Genomic DNA, 22154 nt, shown 5'->3' on the forward strand with positions numbered 1-22154 from the left:
CTGTTCCTGCCCCCTTCCTTTGGCAATCAATTTAATGCTATTTCAAACCATGATAGAAAAACCTGTATAACAGATATTTTTTTTCAAGGGTTGCCTCCAAGAACTGGTTTAAAAGTTAAAAGTCTTTTTAAGGACTCTTTCTTTCTGATATGATTGAGTGAAGAGATTAATCAATTCATACTAACTTGCAAAAACAGAATTTTTATAGTTTAGTTTTATAAAACAGAAAACCTCTGATTTTTAGTAAAGGCTTCCATTCTATCTCTATCTCTGATTCTCTACAACAAACATATACACACATACATGCCTATGCCAATAATAGTAGAGTAGTATATCTAAAATCTGTTTATCATCTATCATTCTGTAAGCATTATCTTTCTAACTGTATATAATTACTTGTGCAAGGATATGTTGAATTGACATGGTAATGGATATTGTAAAAGCTGGTTATGGTACAATGTTTGTATTTTTTATTTTTCAAAAAATTCTGAGTTAAATATTAATTACATATGTAGCATGTTGCCTAAAAGTCTTAAAATCATTTCCGAAAGCAAACTTAGTCTAATTTAGTATTTCTCAAAGAAATACTATATAAGGATCCTTGGGGTATTTATAAAAATTTGGAAATTACTGGGTCAATAGCTACAAATTTCTCATCTCTGGAAATAGAGTATAGTGTACACACTTTGAAATGCTTACTTCTTTGTGAAAGAGTTTGGACTCACTGTCTCTGTCTGTGGTCTTTTATTTGTTATACACTTCTCAGTATGAGATTAGATATTATTAACATTAGCATTAAAACTAGCATCAAAAAAGCTTTGGCTCAAAATTGTATATAGTGAAAAAGTATGAAAATTTTTAAATAACAACAAAAGAAATTAAGATTAAATTAGTGACACCCCAATGTTGTTCTATGCCCTAGCTACATGAGAATCTCCTGGAGGTTTCAATTTAATTTTAAATTTATAATAAAATAATGCCCAACCACTGAGTTGTATCCCCAGCCTTTTTTATTTTTTATTTTGAGGCAGGGTCTCACTAAGTTACGTAAGAGTTATAACTAAGTTGCTGAGGCTGTTCTTGAACTTACCAATCTTCCTGCCTCAGCCCCCTAAGCTGCTGAAGGTTTTTATTTAAAATATATATTCAGAATACTATCTATAACTATAATACCATAATTTTTAGAATGGGTTCTAATAGGCAATAATGGTAGTATTTGAAATGTTTCAAACCAGTTAATCATTATCATGGTTTGTGTGTTGCTGCAGCATAGACCACATGTATAATGGCTGAAGATAGAGCTTTCCTAGAGATACAAATTAAAATTCAGGGACTCACAGAAACCATGAGGAAAAATTGTTGTTTTAATGCACACTGAGCTTTGAATTCTTGCCTCTTTGGTAGAAACAGAAACACACCCTTTAGGCTTACAAGTTTTTTTCATATTCTAATTCACTTTTAGAATAATAACTGGAATCATTTATATTATGTTATAATAAATGCAATAATTTATAACAATAAACTTTTAGAACAATAAATGAATGTCTAAGGGGAAACAGAGTTCAAAGGTGCTTTGGAAGATGAGATATTAAGTTACACATGTTGTGAGAAGACCAGTGGAGCTTCAGACACAGTGGTATGAGTTTAACTCCCAGAGAGCTCAAAGAAAAGAAAAATCCTATCAAAGATGATTTTTTTTTTAAAACAGCAAGACCCCAAATGCTAATAATGGTTATCTTGTGAGTTAAAGAGAAAATCTTAACAAGTATTATTTGTAGCATTCTTTCATTTTTCAATAAAGATAATGTATTATGTTATTTAGCTTTTGACTGCTGTGACCAAAATACCTGAGAAGAACAACCTAGAGGAGGGAAATTTTACTTTGGCTAAGTTTTAGTTGGTTCAGTCCATGGTTGGCCAACTCCATTGTTCTGAGCCCCAAATGAAGTGGAATAACCTGGGGAAGGGTATGGTAAAGGAGTATTGCTCCACTCATGGCAGCCAGGAAGCAGAGAGAGTATGGGGAAGGGACCGCACAGAAGATGCACCCTCCCAGGGCAGTCCACCAGTGATCCACCTCATCCATTCGTGCTCCATCTGCTGATAATTTCCTCTTAGTCACTCCATTCAAACTAGAACAAACTAATCAGTTTCAGTTCTCACAATGAAATAATTTCACTTATGAATATTTCTACATTAGCACAGGAGTTTATGGGGATATCTCATATCCAAATTTTAACAGTTATTGAATTTGTGAACAAAACTAAACACTAAACATAATTTTATCATGCTTCTTTCAATGGAAACAAGTTCATTTGCAAAGTTGCAATGCCAAGTGAGGGTACGATTACTCAGACCTGATCAGTCTGACTCCATGCTCTCAATCAGTTTGTGAAAGTTCCTTCTTCACATTAGGAAGTCCTTTTAAGATAGTCATCAATTTGGGGGTTTGGATTTTGAAGATTGAGTGTATTCCCTCCCTCCCTCCCTCCTTCCTTCCCTCCCTCCCTCCCTTCCTCCCTTCCTTCCTTCCTTCCTGGTTCTTCGAATTGAACCTAGGGCTTGTGCATGCAAACCAAGCATTCTACCAACTGAGCTATATCCCCAGCCCTTGAGTGTATATCTTAGAGATACAGAGCAATTTGGAAACATAGTAGACAATGTTAGAGAATCTATTTTATTAAACTTACCCACAGTGTTACTCTAGGAGAAGATGAGAAAATAATGATTCAGGTCATTATGTGATAGATGAGATATCTAAATAAAATTTGGTTATTCCATTAGTATCTTCTATGAGATTCCCAGAAAGACCAAATAATTTTTAGTGAAGTCCAACAGATACTTAATAGACTTAGGTGAATGTAAACCTGGGATTGATAATTCTACACGGAAATATGTGAGATGTTGGTACAGTTAAGTACATGTTTAGACTTACTGTGGTATACCTCCTACAGCTTCCAGTGATTTAAAAAAATGGATATAAGTATGGGAGATGGACAAGAAAAAGGTTTTTGTTGTTGTTGTTGTTTTATAAGGAGCAGGCTTATTGGATAGTGGTAAACATTTCTGGAGAATGTTGATGGGTGATGTTCTGATTTCAACAACTTTTCAGGTGTTTCTATAAAAATGAACATTTGTTTGAACATTTGGGTTTGAAGGCTTTATTCTGAAAACAGCATTTCATTTTAATAGGTACAGTTATCTTTAATTCCTCCTCTGAATCACACATGTGTGAAAGAACACAAAATTTTTGCTTTACCGCTCTGAAGTTTTACACTCTTGTTGATTAGAACAAAAAGAATCTGGAAAGCCTTGAGAACTTACTGACTGAAGTTATTAATGTGGTTGATAAAAGAAATGTCCAAGGAAAAGTAGAAATGGAAGTATGAGAGATAGCAGTTGCTTGGATATCTACAAGTCTATGTCCTGATTAGTCACTAAACCTTATGAGACTCAAATAAAAGAACATGCTCCCATGTCCCAGGAGCTGTAGAAACCAAGCAGAACATTTTTGTATCTCCAAGGTTTGGTGGAAAATTTCACTTCTACTCATCTTATGATTTCCTGCTCTCTTTATCTACTGTATTATAATGAAATTCACTAAAAGTTAAAGAGGCCTGAGCTGTTTCTACTTCCTAGTTTCTTTTGCCTATATGAGGGGCTATGAGTTGGCATCCAAGCAGTTACTTTTCTATCTGTATCACTAAAAGAAATTCCTACTGACTTGCTGCTTTCAGTTTTGTCTCACTATAGCCTAATCTCAATAAAAGGGCAAGAAAGAGTCCTTTAAAAGATACAGCTAATCAATCATTCTTTTAAAAAATTTTCAGTGACTCTTCTGCACATTCAAAATCAAAGCTATGTTCCCTCAATGGTCTATAGGATACTACGCAACTTGGACTCTACAATTTCTGTCTCATCTTTAGTAATTTTTTTTGCTCTTCATTTTAGTCATTCTATTCTATGGGAATACACTAGCCTTTTTCTTGTTCTTAAACAATTTGTGCTTTCTCAAGCCCTACATTTGTGTCTTCTTTTACCTGGGTCATTCCTCTCCAAGATAAACAAAGTCTCACTTCCCTCTGGCCTTCAAATTTTGTGTAGATATCAGTGAGATATATTTATATAAAATCTACCCCTTGACCTGCATATTTCAAATTGTTACCCTCTCTAGTCCATATATTTTCTTGATTTATTTTGTTCATGAAAATTTTCATTTTCTATCTAATAAAATATATTGATCTTTGTGAAGGTCTTCTCCATCACTAGAATGCAAACTTGTGTTGGTGACATTTTATTGTCTTTTAGTTGTTGTTATTTAATGCTTGATCCCCAATTCCTACTTTGTGGGATGTGTGATCTGGGACCCAAACTCTATACTTGGAGTTTAATACTCTGCCAATACCATTTTGATAATCTTCATGATTTTCTCCTAGAATTTTTATTTTCTAGGAGAAATCCAATTAGGCAATGAAGCATGTGCCTGAGCTTGAGGCTCATGGTGCCCTGCAGGCCCAGCATCTAAGGGCAGGTCATATCCATGGCAGTTCCTGCTTTGACATGTAGCAATGTTTGGTGGCACTAAGCCTCTTGCCCACCCCATCAGGTCACAAAGGTAATAAAATCTTACAGACTCTATTTCTAAATATCTCCTTTATATAACCAACAACTCCTCTCTCCTAATTCTTCTGAATGCTAAGAGCTAGTCATCTTTCCTCTGGATTCTGCAGTATGCTAGTGGGTTTCTGTCCCGTTCTCTTTCCCCTTTCCAATCATCACAAAATCCAGGGTTAGGATCTCTTTCTCTTAGGAAGCTCTGTAGCTCTCTGTGAGTCCAAGAGTGTTCTCATATGCTCCTGCTTTTACATGTATTATGTAACACACTTCTTTATGTGGAAACAATAACATACAAGCTTAGTTTTAAATAAAAGGGGTTATGGGTTTGAAATAAACCTCAGATAGTGTCTTAACTTCATGCTTTCAAAGGAATGTCAGTTTTGAGGAAATATGCTTATATTTTTAAGTAATTATTCAAATACTGTACTTATAAATTATAAGTGATACAATTAGTGTTTCTATCTGGCTATTACAGAAGCATAATTTCTTAAAGCTATTATATCAAGGCCAGTTTTTTTTTTCTAAAGAATTAAATAAAAATGGTCAAGTAGATCTTAAGCGATGAATAACCCAGTGTCATCGCATGCATTGTGGAGTACCAGGTCTGCTAAAGAAATGTAAGGTCTGACTAATAGAGAAGTAGCTATTTTCATGAATAGGGGAAAGATAATTTTTTTTTCTGAAGGGGGATAAAAGAATTATAAGAACTCAAGTGCACTTCAATAAGAATCCTTCAGCCATCTTCTTGTTTTGCTCTTAAATCACCCCCAAGTTAAAAAGAGGGCAGTTGAGCCTACCCAACAGGTATGTTTTAAAGAAACTAAAGATATGTTAAAAACAAAACAAAGCAAAACAAACCAACAAAAAACTCCTGTAGGCAGTATGCAGCCTAATTGTGACAAGAGGCTGCTTAAATAAAGGAAAATTATGAAAAATATTCTACTGCAGGCCAGACTGGTGGAAAATTTGATACATAATTAAAAAGCATTGCCAAAGTAAAAAGTATAAGAAAAAAATAGGGAAAATATATTAGATATGCAAGAAGAGGAAGATTATGATGCAGACTAAGTTGGTTTGAGGGTATTATTTTTCCTGTTGATAAATAATTTTACTCTCTTGAAGAAAAGTGAAATAGGGAAGTGTAAGTATATGTAGAATACCAATATTTAACATGCTACTGAATATATCTTTAAATGCTTCTGGCCTATTGCCATATTAAATATTCATTTACTTGGTAGAGTGTAGGTATTAGAAATGACATGGTCAGTTAAAAAATATCCTCTGGGTTAAAAACACAAGTTGCTTATATGTTGAGGTTTTTTTGTTGTAAGTGTTGTTGTTGTTTAGTTTTTGTTGTCTTGGAAGCAATGTTAGCAATTATTGCCATTTTGTTACCTGAATACAACTGTGTAATTTAAAAAAATAAATGTAGTGCTTATGTTGATGATCTGAATTATTTAAGTATATATAATTTTATGTAAAATAATAAAATTTGGCTAAAAATTGTACCAAAAATGGAAAACAGGAATGAAAATGATATACGTTTTCTTATATTTTTTGTGTACTAAAATAGTTTGTGTGCAATATAGTCTTTCTTGAAAAATTAAATATCAGCATTAAACATCTAAAGTAATAAAAGAAGACAGGGTTATATTTTAATTTTGAGTTCAGTGGTACCTTTCTAAGTATACCATTGAAGTAAAAATAAATTGTAAAATTTAGTATTAGCAGAAATATACAAATAATTCACATACCAAGCATTGTATCTCAGAAAACTCCTTGCCCCTACAAATAAGAAAATATAGTGAAACTAAACAGCAAAATATTCTCACATGTGTACATACATGTCCTAATAGCAGCTACTCCAACAAACATCTCTAGGGAATGCATAAGAACAGCCACAGAAATACAAATGCTAAAGTGGAAGCTGAGCCAACATCTTGGAGGAAAATGAGCTATTTCTCTACAAGAGCACATCATCAATTCTGAAAACCACGCTATTTGCCTTAAAGATCTAAATAATTCATATTTCTTGAAAGATTTACAGTGTTATTTACTTAAAGTATTCATTTGGATTCTAGCCACTGAAGGGTCTGTGTTATTTGAATGGAGAAATAAAAATAAATATTGCTTTTTCCTTCCTCTGAAAGATTAAATATGGTTTTTCATTAAGTTAATTCTTCCAAGATCATGCAAATTGAAATGTGAAAAGGTGTCAAACTATAATATAAAAATACACAGCTTGCACAAATTGTACAGCCTCCTACCGTTTTCTCACCTGCTCCCAGTTAACCTCTTTCCAATCAGTTATGGCTTCTGCTTATCACCCCAAACTTACATTTTCATCTTATCAGGATGAAACTTTGGTTGACTAAAAAAAGTGATAATTTTAAATTATGTATATGTTATATTTTGTAGCATTTCTTCATCATAAACTTTTAGGAAAGAATTATTCTGGCATTCCATTGAGTCATTGTATACCTGAAAATAACTTTTAACTGTCTTGATAATTTGAAGACAGATTAAATAATTAAACTGTCACCTAGTAACTTACTATAAAACTATAATTATTGTGCATTTATCTGCTTGAATATAATATTATATAGAAAAATTTTGTTAGCACTCTAATTCTATTCTTACTTATAGATAACCATATACATAAATGTAAATATTTAGCTTTCATGTTTATAGGATTCTTTACTTTTGAAATACCAAGAAAACAAACAAAATTTCAAGGAACAAAAGGCACCAATGGAAGAAACAAAGAATTAAGCTTATTCACATGTCAGTTTCTCTTACACAGAAATTGCAAGTGTCTGTGATAAAGATTCAACTTTATTCAATTTAGGAAAAGTGTCTATTACTACAACTTCCAACTATTTTCCTATTTATTTTCTTTTCCACTGTATTTATTCACTTATTGAAAATGCATTGTCTAAATCTTGTATCTCTTCTTCTTAAATTAATACTCCAGTCTTTTGTTTAGAATTTCTCAATATTTACTTCAATATTACTTTTTAATTTTCTATAGTATTTCTCCCCTATAATATGTGTTATGTCAATTATTTTATTATTTTGTTTTCTTCAGTTTCTTCTTAACACTTCAGATACATAAAGGAGCATACAAACAGAAAAAGTATAAGTTCGGATATAGGTATACATGAATAGGGATATGAATATAGACATAATACTTTCACTTAAACTTTAGTGGTGTCCAGCGTTTTTCTACACAAGACTATAAATAGATGATGTTTAAGGCTAATATCTCAGTCTAATTTCTTCAATATATTATTACTTTTTTCTTAGTCTGATGCTGTCATTTGAATATGGTTTATGTCTCTCCAAAAGTTTATGTGTTGAGATCTTGATCCATAAGGTCACACTGTTGGGAAGTGGTAAAACATTTAGAGGTTGAGCTTGGTGGAAGGTCCTTAGGTCATAAGGGTAGGTAAGGTAGTTCTTGTTTGACACTTTAGTATTTGTCTCATGAAGCTTGATATGAAAGCACAAAGTCTTCCTTTTCCCATTTTGCTCCTGGTTCAAGATAAAATCACTTGAATGCTCCTATATGTGCTCTTGCCATTGCTATCTGCACCACAAAGTGCTGCAGCCATGTGTCAGGTGTTTTGTTACAGTGATGCAAAACTGACTAATACATCTACTAAGTTAATGAATTATTTTTATACTTCAGTTCTTCATGTGAATCCTTTGCACATATTCCTGTTTGGGTTTTTTATTGATTCATTCTTGTTTGAGAAAAGAGATTGATTTTTGGTTAATTCTCAAAATTTTATCCCAAGATTTTCTTTAGGAAAGTTTGCTCCTTTCTAGGACAATATTAGAGTCCTCTTTTAAGATATTAATCTGGAGAGAGACAGCTCTCTCTCCATATTCTATGTTATCAGTTTATCAGATCAAATTCTATGTTATCAGTTTAGTGAGTCAGTGTTATTTGATGGGTTGAAGTTAAGGCCAAGTTTAACAGCTAATTATTTCTCCATTTATATTCTTCTTTGGGCTTGTTAAGAATCCTAGAGGGAAGTGAAGGGAGGGGAGGAGATGTGGGGGTACAAAGGATGATAGAATGAATCAGACATTAGGATCCTATGTGCATTATATTACATTGATCATATAATCCTACATCATGTACAACCAGAAGAATGAGAAGTTATACTCCATTTATGTAGGATGTGTCAAAATGCATTCTATTGTTATGTATAACTAATTAGAACAAATCACATAATTGAAACAAACAAAGGTCATATGTCAAAGGTCAATTCTAATAATATATTTTATATTTGGTGGAGAACTGAGAACATTGCTTCTTTATACCTGATGTACCTGATGATGCTGGCATTTATTACTAGAAAATTATGTTTTAAAATGATCTGATGTTAGAAAATCACTATGTCTTTAAATTTCTACACTCCATAAAAGAAGAGTTTCAAAAAGTGCTATAACTACGTGCGCACTTGGGCATCATTGTAGAGATACTTCTAAATGAAATTTTCTGTGCCAGTCCAACATTTACAGTTACCTGTGTGAAGGGAAAATGCAGAGAGAAGCAAGTTTCAAAGGGATTCTAATATTGATACTTTTTTTTTGGTAACATCATAGTGCTAGAAAGTGATTAATGAATTATTTTCAATCATTTGTTATTTGTACTACCTCTAATATGAGCACTTAAAATTACTGAATTACAAGATTCAGAAAAATTATTTGAGCATCTAAGAAAACACAGCTGATTAGAATTGTCTTTCACTTTTGAAAGTCTTGGCAATACATGCTTATAAATGTAAGTACTGAGAAATATGCCAGCTTTATACTATTCTTGTAAATAAACAAAGAAAAATAATTTAAAGATATACTGGAAGAGAAAGAAAGGTGATTTAAAATTAAAGAATCAAGAATGTGCAGAACACTGTGCTACATGGAACTGTAATGTCAAGAAACCTTTTCTATTATAAAATGAATCTCTCTCAACCTGCCTTCTTTTTCTACCCCAGTTAAAAAAAAAAAGTCCATTTGGTTGAATATAGTTGAAGAGAGATAAAGGAGTCAAGTGAGTTGAACATACATGGAGATCATTGATGTACAGTTGAATTTCCAAATCAATGTGTGGCTGATTCTTACTTGGAAGAAAAGAAAGAGCAAAAAGAGAAAAGAGTTTATAGCTGCACCTTAAGAAACCCCAATGTTTAATGTGCAGAGACAAATACATGGACAGAGCAGCCTGAGAAAGAGTGGTTAGGAAAAAGGAGAATATGAGGAGCACAGGTTCCACTGAGGCTGACACTGAAGACTTGAAGAGAAAAGAACCAAGTGACTGGCAGCTGTGCCTACAACTCCTCCAGCAGCTGCAAATCCGTAGATCCCCAGCATCCTTCAGGTGGAAGACCTGAGGCAACTGGAGGCCAATTCCTTTTCCAGAGAGATTCCAGTTTGTACTCATGGATTAAACCATATATACAGGTTGTATTTTCTTCTTGTTTTCTCTAACATCCTGTTCATCCTCTCTCCCCAGCTGCCTGTTCTGCTGACTTTAGTCCTGTACCAGCCTCAGATGCAACAGGGTGATGCAGATTGCTTTAGAGCTCAAAATCCTGTAATGTCTGGTTCATCCCTGCACTTCATTAGATCGTTTTTTGTGGTGCTGCCTCTCTGAGTGAATGCCGCGAAATACAGCCACCAGTGTGCTACTCATGCTTGATATCCCCACTTGTCAATATCAAGTACTTATCACCGTGAACATACCCATTAATCATAATGAATGACATAATGTGTCTGTGTTCATTTAGCAAAAGTAAATGACTATGAGTGCACTGTTGTATTATATTAATGAAGGAAGCCACAGTGTAGAATAAAAAATCCAGTGTTTTATAAAGAATATAAAAATCATGTTTATAAAAGTAACAGTGAAAAGGCTGCCTCCTCCCTCTCCTCCCTACTCTCACCTGCCCCCCAAATACTTATGTTCTCAGGGTGGCTTCCTTGTCCTTCTAGAAATTAAAAAATATTTATCTGTTAAACTATTTCTGGTATCAATTCTTATTGTTTTCTCCCATTTGGTTTAGAAAATATGCCCTGAGATCATTGATGTTCTACTTTGAGACTAACCTAAACAGCTTTATTTTTTAATTTTTTTTAATTACTAAAGACACTACTGAGCTACACCTCAAGCCCTTTATATTTTACTTTTTTAAACTTTGAGACAAAGTCTCAATAAATTGTTGAGGCTGTACTTGAATTTATAATCCTCCTGTGTCAGCCTTCCAGGTCACTGGGATTGCTGGTTGGTACTACCGTGCCTCGTTCATCTTTACTTCTGACCACTACTTCCTAAGAAGTAGAAATTCTTCTCTCGTAAGTCTTGAGTTTTGCAGACAAATGCTGTCAAGGAGAAAACTATTCTCATACATACTTATTTCACTGTGATGTTCAGGATTCTCCTAAAATGTTTCTGAATAGGCAGAGGACTAGAGTTTTAAAACTGTTTGTTGTTTGTTTGTTTTATATATTCACCTTGCTTTTGTTCTTGCTTTTTATTCTTCTCACAGTTTGGAAAATTCTTTGCACTTTCCAGAGATGTCAGAATTTAAAGGAAATCTTTGTATACATGAGATTTCTTTCTGAAGACATGGTTAATTTTTCTGGAAGACAGAGCATATTTCCAATAAATAACTTTCATTTAAACTGGGTCCATGAATCAAAATAATTAGAAATTCTTGAATATATAATGCAAAATGAATGGTCAAGTGATGAAAATCAATAACAGCAAGCCCTCTTGCTAGAGGATACAAAAACTATTTATTTAAAAAACAGTATAAGCAAAACATGCATATAAAAATCCTGGTTGATCATCCATTTCACTAGGAATCTGAAAAATCTAGTGTCATGTTTTTGAAGAGTTAAGCTATATAGCAGACTTTCCTTTTCTGTTCACAATGCAGAAAACCTCACATCATCTCTGCTTTGCTTCCAATTTTATTGGCAGACCTCATAGCAATACTAACTCAATATAATTGAAAATAATTAAGTAGTGATAATGTCTGTGATACTGCACTGAATGTAAAGTCAGAGAAATGCTCTGTTATTGTCAAAATCAACACTAGAAATATCTTTTTCAATACAAATGGTTTAGCACCAAAGGATTATACAGCCATTTAATTTTTTAAAAGAAAATACAATAATAAATAGAATCCTTTGGATGTAAAACATACTTCAATTAGAGTAATTCAATACATTTAATCATAAAAAAACCCAAATTTCTGACTGAAGCATAAAAGGCTGTCTTATTGTCAAGTACTGCAAAGAACTAAACACCAAGACATATACAGTTGTACTCATTTTTTGCACAAATTATGATCTATAAAGTCACCATGAACATTGAATTAGTGAACACTGTACTCTTCCTCCATAAGGAAATACAAGGTCACGTTCTTGCAAGCCTTTGGTCACAACATCTATGTTGACTGCAACACCATTTGTGTTTCAGATTTGGTTGCCTTCATCCTTACAAAGCAAGCTGGTTTTTGCCTCTGCATAATCCTTGTCCATAGAACACTTAGCAGTATTATTAAAAATCTGGGGCTGGGATTGTAGCTCAGTGATGGAGCCCTTGCTTAGCATGTGTGTGAGGTACTGAATTCGTTTCTCAGCACCACATATAAATAAGTAAAATAAAGGTCTGTCAACAACTAAAAATACATATTTAAAAAAAACCTGAAGTTTTCTGGTCTGTACAGCCTGCCTCATCTGCAAGTTTATTTTTCAGATTGTGCTGCTTTTTGAAAAGTGGAGAATAGTTTAACATTTTCCTTACTCTGGGGGATAAGACTGAATCCTTTTGGTTTTTAGCCTCAAAACAATGCTGCTCAGATAACCATTTTAAAAAAAATCTGTCAGAATCTCATTAATTCAGATTTAACCACTTTCTCATATTTTCTATGAATTCATCACACACTATAGATGTTACTTTAACACATTTCAGAACATCCTTACATACAGATTAGTCAATATCATCTTTCCTTTCTGGATGTACCATAAGTTTGATTCATTAGCATTGAACTCCCAGCCAACAGCACTGTAACTCATGCCTAAACAAAGCTCGTCTAATACACATATATTCTCTGTAAAGCATACCACATCTTTCTTGTGGTTAGGAACACTAGACAGCACTTCAGCATTATATGGGGACCATTATAAACAGTGAAATCACCAAGAAAAAGAACAAAAGTATGAAAAACATGGTATTAAATAGACTGTGAAAAGGTCACTCTTTTATAGTGTTTACAGTTTTGCTGATAATAAAAAGGCAGAGTGTCACCGTGTCAACACCAGGTGAGAATGTGTGCACAGAGGGACTCAAATATTCCTTACTCTGCACAGGACTGCAAGTACTTGTGGGGACTGCAAATGAGTTTAGTGATAAGGCAACTTCACAAATATGGACGCTGCCAGCAATGAGAATCAATTGTTTCATGGTAAGGATTCAGTTGAACAGAAAGTTTGGCTGAGCATGCTTACCTGTGAAATACAGGTTTCTATTTTCAGCTGATGTCCTATCAGAGATTGGCTTTTTTTGTGTGTGTAAGAGAGAGTTCAAGTTATTTTGTGACTTTTCTTATTACCATATAATGGAAGGTAGAGGCTTTGTCAGTGTAGAACTCAAACAGTGCTTTTTAAAATTTAAAATATGACTGAAACAAAAAAAATGAATGCTTTTGCCTCTAGCCATTTTTTTCTTTCATATTTTGAGGTTTTTATTATTTCGTATGTGCTGTGTGTAACCTTTGGTAACTGGCAATTTACTTACAAATGTATCTTGAGAAACTGTTAATTTATTCGTGTATCTGCAAAGGCATTGAAGGCTCTGGGGTTCTGCAAAATTTTCTTAGATGGGGATGTCAAGCAGAATGGCAGAGTAGGGAAATCTAGGGCTGTGCTTCTCCACAAAAGCAACTAATGAGCTGACAAAAATGTCAGAATCAATTTTTGCGGAACTCTGGAATCTAGTCAAACACTTATAACCACCAAGGGAAGGCTTGTTAGGAAACAAGCTGCTGTTTTACAGTAAGAGAACACTGTGACATCTTTTAATTGTCTACCTCCCAAGCCCCACAGCTCAGGTCTGTGGTGGCCCTAAGGTAGTTTATGTTCTGAGGTGTACTGGATATAGTTTAGTAGAAAGTATGATTTCTGATAAGTCCATTGTAAATTGTTATTCTTCTCTAGATTATTTTGGAGGCTTCTTTCCAGATTTTTCTTTGTCTTTGGTTTCTTGCCATTTGAATATGACATACCAAGATACAGTTTTTTTGTGTGTACTTGGTGACTGTAATTAAGTTTGAAAACGATTTTTTTGGGAAATTATTCAAATATTCTTTTTTATATCTTCCCTATATTTTCTCCTCTTATTCCAATAATATAAGCATTATATCTTTTGGGATTTTCCTATTATTATCAATCACCATATCTGAGAAATTTTTCATTCTTCTTTCTCTTTGCATTTCAGTTTAGTAATTTTTTTTAAAAAGAGGAGAGAGAGAGAGAGAGAGAGAGAGAGAGAGAGAGAGAGAGAGAATTTTTAATATTTATTTTTTAGTTTTTGGCAGACACAACATCTTTATTTGTACATGGTGCTGAGGATCGAACCCAGGCCGCACGCATGCCAGGCGAGCGTGTTACTGCTTGAGCCACATCCCCAGCCCAGTTTAACAATTTTTTATTAATAACTCTTCATGCTCACTAACTTCTTTTTTGGCCATGTTGAATCTACTGATGAGAACATTGAAGTCTTTTTTTCATTTCTGTTTGGTAGCTTTTGGAATCTAGTTTTTTTTTTTTCTTCAATTTTTTTCCTTAGAATTTCAAACTTTTTACTTATATTACTCATGTGCTCTTGCATGTTGTACACTTTATTTTCCATTAGAGCTATAAACATCGATCAGAGTTATTTTAAATTTCCTCTGATAACCTAAATAACTGTGTAATATCTGAGATAAGTTGTGAAACTATACTTTTTCGTTTCTTTGTCTTAGTTTTGGTATGCTTTATAATTATTTCTCTGTTGATTACCAGAAATGAGGAGAGCAGTGCTCTAACATGTCGTATTAATGTTCATCTGGCTAGGCATTGGGCTTTGTTCAATTGTTTGCTGCAACTATATGTTGCAGAGACTTCAAATTCCTCTAATGTCCTTTTGCCCACTTCTCTAGACTTGGAGTTTTTCCTCAGAGAAAATCTGTGTCTTGAAACATTTTTTTTAATCTATAATCTATTATTATTATGCTGGACTCCTGTTGATTGATGAGATATGAAAGAGAATCTATGTTCCATAATCTTTGAATTAAATGTCAGTGATTAGTGGTTTTGGTTCTCCAGCCCACGCGTTTCACAATATTGTTTCTTGTGTGGTGTTTCTGTGTAGTAGTTGAGATAGGAAGGCTAGATGACCCTGGAATGAGAGAAATGTTTCTGCCCCATGTTCTGGGACAGGCTCGGTTAAGCCTTTCCTTTAGCAGAGGAAACACTTCCTCCTCTGATAGACCAAATAATACAATTTTTGGATTTTAACTTTCTTCACCTTGAGAACCTATTGCTTACTGAATGTAAAAATCATGAAAGGGTAGGCCCGAGGAATAGTTCATTCTCAAGCTAGTCTTCACTCAAGCCTCCCGTAAATGCTCAAGATTATTGTCCAAGTGTTCTTCCCAGTTTATGGTCACAGTAGCAAACAGATTTTTAGGCAAGCAGATTTGCCTGTTTTGCATGATTTGGGGATGATCATTTGTCCTGCATGTGTAGCTTTCTGTAGGTCTAATAAAATAATTTTTTTTTGTCCACCATTTTTCTCATTATAAAGGTAGAAGTAATGATTTTGAAGCTTTGAAGCTCTTCTCATATTGGAAGCTCTTTTAACTTTTTTTTTTAAAAAAGAGAGAGAGAAATTTTTTTTTTTAATATTTATTTTTTAGTTTTCGGTGGACACAATATCTTTATTTTATTTTATGTGGTGCTGAGGATCAAACCCAGCTCCCCTCACATGCCAGTCCAGCATGCTACCGCTTGAGCCACATCCCCAGCCCCTCTTTTAACTTTTTTAGTGTATGTTTTAGCTTCCAACTACTTATCAGTATCCTGGCTGTGTTTCTTTAATTGATTTATAGTTTAAGTCTATTATTATCATAGAACATAGTTTGTATTATTTTAGATTTTTTAAAATATAGATTGTTTTATATTTCTATATTGGTATTGTTTTATGAAAGCTTGAAGAGAATGTGTATTTGATCTGCTTTTCTTAGATTGACATTCTACAAATATCAATTGGATTAAGTTAATTGATAGTGCTTTTTCATATAATTTATATCCTTGCTTTTTTTTTTCCTGCATGAGCTATCAATTGCTGATGGATATTATCAAATTATCATGGTGGCTTTGTGCACTTGTTCTTTCATCTAAGATTTGAACCCATTTGAATGATAAAAGTGAGGCTAAACAGAAAACAATGCACTAATCAAATAGAATTTTGAATAACTGTTAATTTTAAACAAAGCATCATATAGAATGAAAATTATTGGGGATATAGAGGTTCAATATGGATTGTAGGGAATTTGATTATCTAAGGAGACATAATAATTCTAAACACATATTTAACAACAGCTGGTCAAAATAAGTGAGTAAAAACTAGAAAACAGAAAACATGTAGTCATTTCTTCTTTATATGCATTTGGCCAGTCTTTCTAAAAGCTCTGTTTAAATCATTCACATCTAAGTGATTTTTTAATATTGCATTAATATCTGCTATGTTTGTAATCATTTTCTACTGCTGTACCTGCTCATTTAGCATTTCTCCTCTTCTTCTCCCCTTTGGCTTCAATTCATCACTGTGTATGCTCATTTAATATCCTCTCTGAGTATGTCAAATATTTCAAAGTACTTCTCATGGTAACAATGTTCACTTCACATAAGCCTATGCTCACTCTTAAATAATACTATTCCACTTATGTGGTACGGGTTCCCTGGAGAAATCACAATCGTGTTCCTTGTGATGTGGTTGTCATTCATTTCACAAATCACCTAATATATTGTCTAAATTGGTTTAAAATTATATTTGGATCAATTAAGAATACTAAAATAAAAATATTGTTTTTATCTTTACATTTGCTTCCTTTGATTTTCTTCCTTTTGACATGAAGATCCAAGATTGTGACCTGAATAATTTTTTAATCAAGGATAACACTGTACATAGAACTTTAGATTGGTGAGTTTTACTTTAACATTTTAAATATATCAGTCTGTTACTTTCTTGATTGCATGGTTTCTGACCATGCAAAATTGCTTGCTAAAATTCTCATATTACATCTTGATTTGTAAAGTGTCACAATGCCTCCTGGCCTATCCCCTCTGTTTCTTTCAAGATTTTCTCACTGTTTGGTCTTTTGCATGTTTAATAAATGACTAGTTATGCTTTTATTTTTCTTCCTTTTGACATTAGGGCATTACAGCCTTTCCACCCTGTTTCCTGAGAACACAGGTCCTGGCTAATTGTTTCTCTACCTTAGGTGTGACAAGAAGATTGAACAGGACTGGAGTGGGACAAATTTCCCTCCCCAGGTGTTGTGAGCCAATCATCAGCTGCATTAATGCTGCAGTCTGGCTGGGCACAATTCAGGAGCCACTTGTCAAAAGAAACTAACTTTATTTTTAGAACCACACACGATAAACAAAACAGCTCCTCAGGAAAAAACCCTCAGAGCCCAACTGCCACCACTGGCTTCCCACAAGCCACACACCCCAACAACCTCTTCCTCCCACAATCCTCCTGCTCTTGAGGCCGATTGGCTGGGTCGCATGGGCAGAGCCAAAAAAGTCCCCCAATGAGCAGCTCTGTGGTCTGAAAGGGCAGGGAAACAGCCCAATGAGCATCACCGCAGAGGAGCCAATCAGCTAGATGTTGCTGGGGCCGCTGTGAGTCAATCATCAGCTGACAGTCTGAAAGTTTGCTGGGGCCCCTTCAGCTCATCAGCTGGCAGTCTGAAAGTTTGCTGGGGCCCCTTCAGCTCATCAGCTGGCAGTCTGAAAGTTTGCTGGGGCCCCTTTGGCTGTGGCTCTCAACACCCAGGTAGAATGAGGATTTGGCAAAAAGTTTTGCTTTAGAGAATAGGACTTTGTCATGAAGAAAATTCTGCAAGTACTTCAAAATGCTTAACCCTTCTCTCTATCCACCAAAGCTATTGTGAGACCTTCCTACAATTCTTATCATGAGAATCTGTGAGATAGAGTTAAGTCCACAAAAGTGAAAGTCTGTTTTTTTGGGGGGGGGGGTGGGGGGGGAGGAGGGTGTGTTGGTGCTTGAACCCAGAAGAACTTTACCACTGAGCCACATCCCTACATATCCTCAGGACTTTTATTTTTTATTTTGTGGTGGAATCTCACTAAGTTACTAAGGCTGGCCTCAAAATTGTGCATCTCCTGCCCATGCCTCCTGAGTTGTAGAGATTACAAGTGCAAGCTCCCAAATCCAGCAAGTGCACAGGTCTCTTAAGATTATGACTTCAGTGAATTCTAAGTTGTTCATTACTCAAAGCCACCAATTATTTGTTAAAACTCTTCATTTATGTGTTTCTAAAGGTTGTGATGTATTGATTTCCCTGGACTGCCATAAAATAAATATAAGCAGTGTGATTTAAAGCAGCACAAATTTATTCTTTCACTGTTGTGGAGGCTAGAGGTCTGAAATCAAGATGATGGCAGACCGTAACCCTCTAAATCTTCTAGGGAAGGATCCTTCCTTGCTTCTTGCAGGCCCTGGTAATTCCAAGTATTCCTTGACTGTGTGCAGATCCCTGACGCCATCTCCACAGGAGCGGAGTGTCTGTGCGGCATTTCTGTTCATGCGGCATTTCTCTCTTATAATATGGTTAATCTGGATTAAGGACCCATCCTAAGGATCTCATCTTAAATTGATTACATTTGCAAAGACTCTCTTTCCAAGTAAGTTCAAATTCATAGGTACTGGGGAGTCTAGATGGGACTCAGACCTAGGAAGCAAGGGTTCAGGACTCTGTCAGGTGGAAGAAGATGTGAGGTACAGTTGGGATATTAGACATGCTTTATTCAGAGGTGACAGTAGACACTAGCCAGCCCCAGCCCTCCCTGGAGCTATTTCTATAAGCCTTTCTTTAAGTGCAGGTCAGTTTATAAGTGAGTACATGAACATAAGCAAATGTTTATGACCTTGAATACATAAGCTGGATCAGGGTGCTCATGACCTTGACTACATATTAAAAACATAGCCAGCTGGAAGCCTCGATGAGGAAACCTAACTATAGCCATCTTGGGCCTGCCCATCACGGGGATTAGGACTTAAATACATCTTTTTGAGGGATAAAATTAAAAACATAATAAGTGACTTCAGTCCAAGTAAGCAGACATTTTTGACTTTGTCTCCCTAGACATAGTTGTGTCTTTAGATTTGGGGATGGCATTTTACCCTGTTCCATCAATTTTTTTGTTAAGTATAAGAAAAATCACTGATTTCCTGATTTTTTTCCATTTTAAAATCAGCTATGAAAACTTCAGAATACTGTATGTCAGAGCTAAAATCATGAAAGTGGTTTTGATTTTCATTCATGTCATACAATTTTCTACCTCTTCAACTTGATAAGTTTTATGATTTCTAGGTTAATACAAAATGTTTAGTGTTAAAATGTTCTAATTTGAATTTTTTAAAATTTTCTAAATTGCAGTCACAGATTTGTGACTGTGAATATTTTCATTTGACACCAAAATTCTAAATTCTTTATCCATTGAAAGGTTCACGAAGGAGTTCATTACTCTCTCCTCCTCTATTGTTTGTTTGACCTAAAAGAATTCAAGGTGTGCAGCAGTTTCTGGAATGATCATTGCAGAACATAGAACTAAAAGTTTGCCATATTCAAAATGCTTCAGAATTTTGCCTAATTATTTTTATTATTTTATTAATTTATAAAGCCATAATGAATTCTTTTTCGTGTATTTTTTTTCAATAACTGGGCTTTGATTTCTCATTTTAAAAATTAACCTCACTCAGGGTATAAATAATTCTATCAATTTGTTCATGGCAAACTTATTTAAATATCATTCCAGATAGCTTTGATTTTCTCATTTTATTTCTGTAATCTTTTTGTGAACATTTTTGGTTCATTTGCTGCAGTATTAATTTCCAGGATTGCAGGGAAAAGTATTTGGTACATTCATATTGGCTTGGAAAGCAATAAATTGTACCATAATACATCATATTCAAAATGTACTACTGAACATTGTAGATATGTTTCTCCATAATTGCACATATCTCCAGGGTAATTCAACTAATTAAAGTTTTGATAAAGAGTGAAATATTTTTTATTCTAAGGATATTGAACATGGTTGTGTATTAGTCACCACCATGGGGTACCATTCATCCTGGTGTTTCTTGTCACGTGTCTCAAAGGAATTTACATCAAGTCCATTCTTCTTTTATGGCACTGGTGACCACATGACATAAAAACAATGGGCTAGTTCCACGGGGTTGACAGGTATGTATCTAGCTCTGTGTTAAAGGAAAATGACATCACCTGGTACATAATAACACACTTAATAGTTTTTTTCCAGAAAAGTCAATGGTCTGGAGTAGTGACGTAATTTTGAAAAGGCACTGTTTGTTTCAGATTTTATTTTCTCTTCAAAATCACAAACAAATGGTATTAATTCAAGAGAACTTGACTTTGTAAACATCTCTTTCATTGTTCATAGATTTATTTTCCTCCTTTTTGCTTGATAAGGTGCTAGGCAACTGGAATATGCTTCAAGGTATACTATTTCAATTTGGGGCAGATATATAGTCTAGCAAATTTGCTATTTTATTGCAAATTGTGCTACAGTCTCAAGAAAAAGTTCTCCAACACCTGAAATATTTTTATATGCTTCTTCAGCTCTTGCTTTATTTTCCATTGACAATATTACCTTATCACATAATGAGAACTGCAGCTTTTGTTTTGTGGAACATTCTAAGTAGGATGAAAAAAAATAATTGTGTTCACTTGGTTTTCCAACTCAGACTGCTCCATTGTAAACTAAAGACAAATTCCTGTTATAGTGAAAATGAAAAGGTTCACCTTATTTGCTTTTTCTCAGGGGTAAACCATGGAAGTATGTATGAATTTTTCTCATTGAATGAATAGAACAAAACCCTCTTCCTACTTTTGGAAGCCACAATATTAGACAGATAGAGTAATTTAAACTACAATTTTATTTTATAGAATTGACTTTGAAACAAAAATACATCTTAAAGAGTGATGTTAATACTCTGTGGGTATTACTATGTGCAAATATGAATATGTTTTTCCAATTTATATAATCTTTGAAGGCCATTTATGGACTACTAGAGTATACCATTAAAATAATTCTGGTGAAGTAATAAAATAAAAATTTCCATTTAGAAAGTTATCATCTGACTTCAGAGTCAAGAGTTGAGAGAAAGGAGGAAGACAAAGGGACATACGGGAAGACTACTGAAATACTAATACAGTTGTCCAGGAAAAACTGTAAGACCTGTACTTTAACTGTGCAGGATTGGAACAGATCACAGTGGATCTCAGGTATATTGGAATATAAATTGTAAATGAGAAAGAAAAGAGGGGTCTTTAATAACTATAGTATATGACTTGGATGATGAATAGACTTTGTATTCAATTGTGATGGAGGTTCAGAATTAGGAATAAGACTAGGAATACAGCAATGAATTAATTGTATGCATAATTAGTGGGAAAAACTGTGGGATACCAGAGCACTTGATTCATATCTTAAAAACACCAAGGACCATTCAACATAAAATTGAAAGTATTAAGCAAGAGCTTTTTAAATGTGTTTGCTGATCTGTGAGAGAAGGGTTGTAAAATGTTCCTCCAATTTAGAAGAAGGAGGATATATTTATGTTTTGCTTCCGCTGGAAATAATTGAGTTCTGTTCTTGAATGCTACAAATAGGATAGCATAGTACATTGGGCATTATAAAATTCACAGATGACATTTGTTTTGAAAATAAATTTCAGAAATACTGGTTGGAGACCAGTTTATACAATTTTCTTGGAAAACTGCCTTACTTCAAACTTCATTCCTAGACCTCAGATTAAATAATGAAAACATGTAGTATTTATTTTATTATCACTTGATTTATCATTGTGTTTCTTGAACCACTGTTATTGCTTTAAAATACTTAGCTATCTTAATTTCTAATGTATCATAAAAAACTCTGAATACCAATAATAAGGTCTTAAAATGAGTTGGTTTCTCTTTGAGTTTTTTTTAAAAAAATATTTTACAACAAAATAAATAGGATATTTTGATAGTAAATTAATTCTGTGTCTAGTTGCAGTTATATGTTTAATGCCACCATAATCTCTTTAAAGAATAATTTTTAAGCAAGTAAGTTTTCATCCCATTTCTATATTATATATTATAAATGCATTATAAAAAACCTTTAGAAAAACTAACATAGATTCTAAAGCATATTTCAGG

The sequence above is a fragment of the Callospermophilus lateralis genome, chromosome 2 (assembly GCF_048772815.1).
Source record: "Callospermophilus lateralis isolate mCalLat2 chromosome 2, mCalLat2.hap1, whole genome shotgun sequence".
Classification (NCBI taxonomy): domain Eukaryota; kingdom Metazoa; phylum Chordata; class Mammalia; order Rodentia; family Sciuridae; genus Callospermophilus; species Callospermophilus lateralis.